The sequence below is a fragment of the Silene latifolia genome, chromosome Y (genome assembly GCF_048544455.1).
Source record: "Silene latifolia isolate original U9 population chromosome Y, ASM4854445v1, whole genome shotgun sequence".
Lineage (NCBI taxonomy): Eukaryota > Viridiplantae > Streptophyta > Magnoliopsida > Caryophyllales > Caryophyllaceae > Silene > Silene latifolia.
In genome coordinates this window covers 404764987-404775293 of record NC_133538.1, presented here as the reverse complement: position 1 = coordinate 404775293, position 10307 = coordinate 404764987, and the positions used below count along the sequence as shown (strand labels likewise).

The 10307-nt window shown below is 40.3% G+C and overlaps 2 non-coding genes across 2 annotated transcripts; both read left to right on the top strand.

The window, feature by feature from the left end:
- The first annotated feature begins 3418 nt into the window (after positions 1-3418).
- Positions 3419-3525, top strand: LOC141635245 (small nucleolar RNA R71). Its single transcript, XR_012539944.1, has one exon. It is a non-coding gene; the product is annotated as a small nucleolar RNA R71 (small nucleolar RNA).
- A 6330-nt stretch (positions 3526-9855) lies between these two features.
- Positions 9856-9962, top strand: LOC141635228 (small nucleolar RNA R71). The gene has a single exon (XR_012539928.1). It is a non-coding gene; the product is annotated as a small nucleolar RNA R71 (small nucleolar RNA).
- Positions 9963-10307: the final 345 nt, after the last annotated feature.

Genomic DNA, 10307 nt, shown 5'->3' with positions numbered 1-10307 from the left:
AATCCATTAATTTACCAGTTAACATTAACGGTTTGCAGTTCCGTCTTCACAGCCAGAACTCACCCTTGGAACAGACGCAGCGTCTGCTGCGCCTCTTCCAAAGGGCGCAGTGCCTGCTGCGCCTGTTCCAGGGTGAATTCTGTCCCTGAACTCCTATTCTGCCTTGACCTAGTTTAATTAGCTACGTATTAACTAACTAATAATCGTATTATCACCTTCTGACTTGTTCGTATTTCTTTGTTTTATTCTTTTATTCTTTTTTATCAAATCATCCGTTTTAGCAGTATTTTCGACATAAATCGCCTGTTCCATTGTAATTAATGTAATTTCAATTATTGTAATTTATTATATTGTATTTTGTATCATTTGTATATTTTCACATGTAAATGAACCTTAAATTCCAACTTCGACATTAATTGTATGTTAAATTAATTGTCAACCTACTTAGTCTAATTCTTCACATGCTAGGATTAATCTATGGGTGTTGCATTGCATGCATATAGCCGACAGTATATCAAGTACGAATAACTTCCCTAATCATTAGTAGAGCCCGCTATCGAGGCGGGCGGGATTAGGTGTTCGATCAAAAGAGCTTCCTAATACGTACCCTCACCCCTTACTCCAGATCTCCGTGAGCACCCGTGTTCATTGGCATCCACGAGAGTCATTCTAGACATAGAATGCTAAGGGTAACGATTGCTTAGTGTTCATGTCACTACTTTGTGTCTTGACATGACATGAGGTATTCGAACGGTTCCAATTTCTCATAAAAATTGGTGGCGACTCCATACAAAATGCAAACGCTTGTTTTCGAGCCCCTTCACCAAGCGCCCCCGTGGGCGGCCCGCTGTCCACACCAAAATGAAAAATAGTGAAGAAAAATGGTAGAGAAAGAGAATGGAGGTACCATCGGGTTTATATAAGAATGATAAAACGATTCACTCTTTACCCGCATAAGGAAGAAAGGCCATAATTTCACAGAACCATGGCCCCGATCGGGGCCACCAACCCCGATCGGGGTTGACCTCCTCTTCAGGTTTTGCCTCTTCTCCGCGTTAATGTAATTTCCTTCTCTTTTTCGAAAACCACGTCCCCGAACGGGGTTGTTGCATGGGGAAGCATGCCATATTCACTTCTAAACCTCATTTCTTCATTTTCACCTAAAAATCACAAAAAGAAACATCAACAAGTCGAACATTTTATTACTAATCTACGAAAAACAATAAATTGCAGAAAATAAATAAAAACAAATAAAAAGCTTGGGTTGCCTCCCAAGAAGCGCTGGTTTAACGTCCCGCTCGACGTAAGAAGCTATTTGATTCAAGTTTTGTCATTGAGCTCGCCACCAACCAAGCTCCATTTCATAGCTATCTTTGCATTTCTCAACCATTTGAAATTCTTCAAATAAAATTTCCCTTTCCTCCTTTTTCCACTTTTAGCAATAGCGTCCTTAGCATCATCACCTACAAAGCAAACAACACCCATATCGTCCTCCAACGGATCCGTTAGTAAGGATTCAAGCGTAGTAGAGGCATAAGAAGAGTCCACAGTGCTAAGTAAATAACAAGACTCTTGTAACATTGGGCTTCTAATGGTATTGTTTTTGCTAAAGGAAACCCGGTCATCACCCACTTCCAATGTCAACCTCCCATTTTTCACATCAATTAGCGCACCCGCGGTGCGTAAAAATGGCCTACCCAATATAATTGGGGTTTGTGAGTCCTCGGCCATATCGAGTATGAGTAAGTCAACGGGTATGAAAAACTTGCCAACTTTGACGGGTACATCTTCTAAGACACCTAGAGGTCGCTTTAAAGAACGGTCCGCCATTTAAAATGTTGTACTTGTGCATTTTAAAGCACCCATGTTAAGTTTTTCACAAAGGGAATAAGGCATGACACTCACACTAGCACCTAGGTCGCAAAGGGCCTTATCAATGGTATATGTGCCTATAGTGCAAGGAATAGAATAGCTACCGGGGTCCTTAAGTTTCGGGGGAGACTTGTTTTGTAAGAGTGCACTACACTCTTCGGTGAAAGCAATGGTCTCAACCTCATTGAAGGATCGCTTCTTTGAGAGGATTTCCTTCATAAACTTTGCATAAGAAGGGACTTGGGTAATCAATTCCATAAACGGGATGGTGACTTGTAAATTCTTACAAACTTCCAAAAATTTAGCAAACTTACCTTCCTCTTTGTGCTTTGCTAGACGATGGGGAAATGGTACTTGAACAACTTCCTTGGGAGGAGCATCCTCCACATCTTTCACTATCTCTTTCTCATTCTCCTTGGGAGCATCCACTTTCTTTGAAATGACATCACTCTCCTTAGCATTAGGAGAGATTTCTTCAACAACCACCTCATCACTTTCTTTTGGCATAGGAGACCCAACATCTTTGGCATCAAGCTTGCTCTTCCTCTTTAGCATCAACAATCGATGAGGAAATGGCACACGATCTTTATCAATAGGCTCTTCACTAGCCTTCTTTTTGTCATTTCCCCCAAGCTTAGCCTTTTTAACAACCACCTCTTCATCCAAAGTCATGGATGGCCCATCATAGCTTGAACCACTTCTCAAGGAAATAGAATTAGCGGTTTCATGTGGTTGCTCATCTTGGGGAGGTAGTTGACCATTCTTCCTTGGAGAATTAGAAGCGGCTAATTGAGCCACTTGTTGTTCCAACATCTTGACCGCGGCACTATGAGCTTGATCATTCTTTTGAATTTGAGCCAACAATTCCCTTTGCATTTGGATTATCATGCCCTCGAGCTTACCAACTCCTTGATTGTTTTGTTGGGCATTTTGTGGTGGATTTTGTTGGTAATTGTGTTGTGGGGGCCTTTGTTGATTTTGATAACCCGGTGGAGGGATATACTTTTGTTGTTGAGGGACATAGGCATTTTGTTGTGGTGGGGGTTGAGGGTTAAGCACATTGTTGCTATTGTAAGACAAGTTTGGATGAAATTTTGAATTCGGGTTATATGTGTTGGAAAATGTACCCGGTGGATATGAACTTTGTCTTAGAGCTTGAAAAGCATTTACCTCTTCCATAGGAGCTCGGCAATGAGCGGCATAGTGGCCCGCACCTCCACATCCATCACAAACGATGATTTGGCTCGTTGAAGACACAACATTGAGTTGTTGAATGGAATCCTTAGCATCTCTCTCCGCCAATTGTTGTTGGAGTAAGGCAATTTGAGCTAGCAAAACGGAGTTGTTAGAGGATTCTTCTTTACCTTTGGATGGCACAACTCGGGAATTGACATATTGGGCATCATGGATCGCCATAGATTCGATCGTGGAATGAGCAAGATCGGTGTCAATTTGATCAAACCGCCCATTGTTGGCGGAATCAAGAATCCTTCGGGACTCGGCACAACATCCATTGTAGAATGTTATTGCTAGAAACCAATCATCTAGCCCATGATGTGGGCATTTCCTTTGAAGCTCTTTATACCTCTCCCAAGCCTCATATAAGCTCTCAAGAGCTTGTTGACGGAATCCGGTAATTTGGCTCCTCAAAGTTTGAGTTTTCTCCGGTGGAAAAAACTTTTGATAAAAAGCAAGAGCCAAGGTCTCCCAATTGGTGATTCCCAAGGTGGTGCGGTCAAGGCTATTGATCTAAAGCTTGGCCTTATCCTTCAAAGAGAAAGGGAAAAGTATTTCCCTTATTTGGGCTTGGGTGACGCCCGTTTGACGGATCATGGAGCAATAGTCACAAAAGTTTTGCACATGCAAATTGGGATCCTCCAAAGGACTTCCTCCAAATTGCTTTCTCTCCACAAGGCTAATAAAAGCCGGTTTGATCTCGAAGTCCGGCGCGGTGATTTGTGTGGTTGTGATTCCGGCCGGAAGCATGGCCGCGGTGGGCTTTGAATGATCGGAAAGTTTCACCATCTTTTTGGTAGTAGATGGTGATGGTGGTGGCGATGATAAACTTGAAACCTCCTCCTCTTCAAGGGCTTATAGATCGTCTAAGTAAGACTTTCTAGCACTTTCAACTTGTATGGGAGAAGTGGCTTCTTTTACTTCCTTCCAAAATCGTCGTCTTCTCCTAAAGGTTTTCTCGGGCTCGAAATCCGGTGAAAGCAATTCTCCACTACGAGAGGACCTGGGCATAAGACAACAATTTCTAGGAAAATGATAAGTAACGGTCTCAAGGAACAAGTGTTCCTCAAGACAAAATAAAACAAGATAAAAATCGACAATTCAAAAAGCAATAAAACCGTTTCCCCGGCAACGGCGCCAAAATTTGATAGGCTTATCGCGTACCTATGCAAAGATAAAATTCCCTAAACACAAATTAATGTAGTAATAGGGGTCGAACCACAAGGAAACGGGAATTACTTCATGAATTGCTATGGGTAGATTCTTATCAAGGTCGATTTCGATTTGGGTTGGTTTGTTTGTTTGGTGATTAATAACAATAATGATGTAAATTATATGATAAAAGAGAGTCTAAGGGGTTTGGGTCACACATGCAAAAGTAAACATATGATTATGATAAATTCGGTACTAATAACATTGTCAATTGCTTAGGTTTAAAGATACCCACCTTGCGGCATTAGCATCAACCATAGACCGGGTCCTAGAGAAACTCTCGTCCATGACTAGGTCGTCCTACTATACATGCTTAGTCTAATTCAATTCCGTGCCTCTCGACTTATAGAATGAATAAACAAACTTAATCAATTGAATAGGGCCCTAAACAAAGATTAAACATTGTGGCACAAGCATGTGATAGAAACAATATGATCAATATTATTATTAATCTATTTTATCAGGTTATATACTTGATTTATGCATGGCTCCCCTAGCCCTTAGACTAGGAAATTTAGCTACCCATACTAAAATGTAAATTGCAAACTAAATTAAGAGAAATGGTGAACATAATTGTATGATTTATATAAGCTAATTGATTTAACATGTGGAAGAATTAAACTAAAGTAATCTAACAAATTATTTAATTATAAACTATGTATAAACTGAAATAGAAATGTAGAGATATAAACTATAAGTAGAAATACCTTAAAAGTAGAGAACTTGTATGGAAGAACAATGTATAACCAAAAGCTTGAAATAACTTAGAACCAAATGTTTGAAGAACTACAAGATTAACTAATTTGTAAACTAATATGAAAACTATTGAGAGAAATATAATTGCTTAAGGCTATTGTAAACTAAACTTGGACGTAAAAATTGGATGCCTAAAGCTTTGGAACACCTCTCCTATTTATAGGAGAGGAGGGCATAACGTAAAAGCCAAGAGGCATGCAACCCCGATCGGGGCCACCCCACCCCGATCGGGGTCGTGTGTTTCCAGCTCCTTTGCCTTAATTCTCCTCTTAATTGCTTGGAGAATCCTATGTTGGTGATTAATTGTGCGATTAATCACCCGGTTAAGACCTTAATTCTTGGCATACTAGGTAGCTTGGAATCCTATATTTTCCACCTTGACTTGGATTTGAAGTTGGGCTTGACTTTGGTTTGTTGACAACAATTGTATTGCACACATTAGTCCATCAACTTCTTCATGAAAAACCCATGCAAACACTCCATGATAGCCCAATATTTGGTCTTGCTTAGCCATTGCACTCTAGTAGCTCATCTTGTAGTATTTTAGCTCCAAAAAGCTTAAGTATCCTACAAAACATGTGGAGACAAACAAATGCACTAGAATAACAAATATTAGCTCAAAACACTATGATAAGTGCTAAATGACAAATAAAATGGAGCTAATATAGGGGATGAAAGTATATAAAATATGTACTTATCAAACTCCCCCAAGCTAAACCCTTGCTTGTCCCCAAGCAAGAAACCAAATCCCATCAATTGCAATATCCCAATGAGCTATGCATAACGATTTAAAAACCCGAAACAACATGGGCAAGGAATAAAGCAAAGCATGGTTGAGATTTACACGACGGCGTAGCATAGAAAACTTTGAATGAACCTTTAAGCTCTTGCATGATCTTTTGACTTACGGACTCTCACGGGACACTCAAACTCTTTTATATGTGAAAGGACAATTTTGTGAATAAACATTCAACTATCCTCGACTTATGATAATGTGCCCGGAATCTAATATGGTAAACATGTCAAATCTAGTAAGCCAAAACAAGCAAATGTAAGCATGATAAAGAAGCCAAATGAGTAGGAAGAAGGCAATATGTGATGGGTAAGAAGGGGGAACAAATGAATTATGGTAATGTGGAGCTAAGTCAAGCTAGCAACTACCAAATTGTAAAGGTGCTCAATCCCAATTCCAACCCAATTTTGCAATTCAAATCATGAGAAAATCCTCCAAAATATAGGGATAATGCTTGAGAATTTCCCACATCTTTTCTTCTTCTCTTTTTTTTCGTTCTTTTCAATGCATACTTCTTTTTTTTCATGCTTTTTCTCATTCATTCATTTTTTCCATCTTCATTTTTTTCATTTTTCTTTCATTTCCAATTTTTCAATTTTTTTCCATTTCTTTTTTTCTTTTTTTTTTTGAACATTAAGACCAAGCTCACATGACTTCAAACAACCAAATATATCCAATGAGCACCCAAACACTATCCAACTAAGCTACTAGCTCAACAAGGGTAGGAAATTTCAATGATGTAGCTAAGGATAAATTTTGTGAAGGGATCAAAAAGGCAATTATATTCATGTGAATGGCTCCAAAATGCTATAACAAATGAATGCATGCTTACCAAGAGATGACTTGAAGACCATACTTGTGCGTATTGATTAAACACACATCATAAGGAGACACCTACACTCACCTAAGAGAGACCGGATATGGATGCATCGGTCAAAAGAGGCTCTACCTTACCAATTTGTAGCTTGCCGCAAGTCAAGATCAAGCCTATTCGGTTCATTCTTCATCTCCCACCTACTATGTCAAGACATCCCCACGTAGCTAATATCCCATCATTAAAGAATAAATCATTAGCAACAAGCTATTATTAGGATAAGCAAAGAGGAAAGTAGGTTACAAGCAAGCACAAAGCAAAAATTTCTCTCAAAAATTTTCAAAATTTCTACACTATATGCAAACTATGCTATATGCAAATGCAATATCTTCCCCCAAGCTAAACATCACATTGTCCTCAATGTGCCAACTATCCAAATCACCCAATCAAACCATAAAAATGGCTTAAAGAACAAAACAAGAAGGACTAGAGGTTATGTTTAATGGGATGCAAGATCTAAACTAAAATGCAAAACAATTAAAAACTTACTCGATTTGCTAATCTCCCCCAAGCTAGCATGAATTCGGGGGGAGATGTAGATGTTTCTTTGTGACCAAAATGAAAAATAGTGAAGAAAAATGGTAGAGAAAGAGAATGGAGGTACCATCGGGTTTATATAAGAATGATAAAACGATTCACTCTTTACCCGCATAAGGAAGAAAGGCCATAATTTCACAGAACCATGGCCCGATCGGGGCCACCAACCCCGATCGGGGTTGACCTCCTCTTCAGGTTTTGCCTCTTCTCCGCGTTAATGTAATTTCCTTCTCTTTTTCGAAAACCACGTCCCCGAACGGGGTTGTTGCATGGGGAAGCATGCCATATTCACTTCTAAACCTCATTTCTTCATTTTCACCTAAAAATCACAAAAAGAAACATCAACAAGTCGAACATTTTATTACTAATCTACGAAAAACAATAAATTGCAGAAAATAAATAAAAACAAATAAAAAGCTTGGGTTGCCTCCCAAGAAGCGCTGGTTTAACGTCCCGCTCGACGTAAGAAGCTATTTGATTCAAGTTTTGTCATTGAGCTCGCCACCAACCAAGCTCCATTTCATAGCTATCTTTGCATTTCTCAACCATTTGAAATTCTTCAAATAAAATTTCCCTTTCCTCCTTTTTCCACTTTTAGCAATAGCGTCCTTAGCATCATCACCTACAAAGCAAACAACACCCATATCGTCCTCCAACGGATCCGTTAGTAAGGATTCAAGCGTAGTAGAGGCATAAGAAGAGTCCATAGTGCTAAGTAAATAACAAGTTTCTTGTAACATTGGGCTTCTAATGGTATTGTTTTTGCTAAAGGAAACCCGGTCATCACCCACTTCCAATGTCAACCTCCCATTTTTCACATCAATTAGCGCATTGCGTCGTAAAAAATGGCCTACCCAATATAATTGGGGTTTGTGAGTCCTCGGCCATATCGAGTATGAGTAAGTCAACGGGTATGAAAAACTTGCCAACTTTGACGGGTACATCTTCTAAGACACCTAGAGGTCGCTTTAAAGAACGGTCCGCCATTTGAAATGTTGTACTTGTGCATTTTAAAGCACCCATGTTAAGTTTTTCACAAAGGGAATAAGGCATGACACTCACACTAGCACCTAGGTCGCAAAGGGCCTTATCAATGGTATATGTGCCTATAGTGCAAGGAATAGAATAGCTACCGGGGTCCTTAAGTTTCGGGGGAGACTTGTTTTGTAAGAGTGCACTACACTCTTCGGTGAAAGCAATGGTCTCAACCTCATTGAAGGATCGCTTCTTTGAGAGGATTTCCTTCATAAACTTTGCATAAGAAGGGACTTGGGTAATCAATTCCATAAACGGGATGGTGACTTGTAAATTCTTACAAACTTCCAAAAATTTAGCAAACTTACCTTCCTCTTTGTGCTTTGCTAGACGATGGGGAAATGGTACTTGAACAACTTCCTTGGAAGGAGCATCCTCCACATCTTTCACTATCTCTTTCTCATTCTCCTTGGGAGCATCCACTTTCTTTGAAATGACATCACTCTCCTTAGCATTAGGAGAGATTTCTTCAACAACCACCTCATCACTTTCTTTTGGCATAGGAGACCCAACATCTTTGGCATCAAGCTTGCTCTTCCTCTTTAGCATCAACAATCGATGAGGAAATGGCACACGATCTTTATCAATAGGCTCTTCACTAGCCTTCTTTTTGTCATTTCCCCCAAGCTTAGCCTTTTTAACAACCACCTCTTCATCCAAAGTCATGGATGGCCCATCATAGCTTGAACCACTTCTCAAGGAAATAGAATTAGCGGTTTCATGTGGTTGCTCATCTTGGGGAGGTAGTTGACCATTCTTCCTTGGAGAATTAGAAGCGGCTAATTGAGCCACTTGTTGTTCCAACATCTTGACCGCGGCACTATGAGCTTGATCATTCTTTTGAATTTGAGCCAACAATTCCCTTTGCATTTGGATTATCATGCCCTCGAGCTTACCAACTCCTTGATTGTTTTGTTGGGCATTTTGTGGTGGATTTTGTTGGTAATTGTGTTGTGGGGGCCTTTGTTGATTTTGATAACCCGGTGGAGGGATATACTTTTGTTGTTGAGGGACATAGGCATTTTGTTGTGGTGGGGGTTGAGGGTTAAGCACATTGTTGCTATTGTAAGACAAGTTTGGATGAAATTTTGAATTCGGGTTATATGTGTTGGAAAATGTACCCGGTGGATATGAACTTTGTCTTAGAGCTTGAAAAGCATTTACCTCTTCCATAGGAGCTCGGCAATGAGCGGCATAGTGGCCCGCACCTCCACATCCATCACAAACGATGATTTGGCTCGTTGAAGACACAACATTGAGTTGTTGAATGGAATCCTTAGCATCTCTCTCCGCCAATTGTTGTTGGAGTAAGGCAATTTGAGCTAGCAAAACGGAGTTGTTAGAGGATTCTTCTTTACCTTTGGATGGCACAACTCGGGAATTGACATATTGGGCATCATGGATCGCCATAGATTCGATCGTGGAATGAGCAAGATCGGTGTCAATTTGATCAAACCGCCCATTGTTGGCGGAATCAAGAATCCTTCGGGACTCGGCACAACATCCATTGTAGAATGTTATTGCTAGAAACCAATCATCTAGCCCATGATGTGGGCATTTCCTTTGAAGCTCTTTATACCTCTCCCAAGCCTCATATAAGCTCTCAAGAGCTTGTTGACGGAATCCGGTAATTTAGCTCCTCAAAGTTTGAGTTTTCTCCGGTGGAAAAAACTTTTGATAAAAAGCAAGAGCCAAGGTCTCCCAATTGGTGATTCCCAAGGTGGTGCGGTCAAGGCTATTGATCTAAAGCTTGGCCTTATCCTTCAAAGAGAAAGGGAAAAGTATTTCCCTTATTTGGGCTTGGGTGACGCCCGTTTGACGGATCATGGAGCAATAGTCACAAAAGTTTTGCACATGCAAATTGGGATCCTCCAAAGGACTTCCTCCAAATTGCTTTCTCTCCACAAGGCTAATAAAAGCCGGTTTGATCTCGAAGTCCGGCGCGGTGATTTGAGTGGTTGTGATTCCGGCCGGAAGCATGGCCGCGGTGGG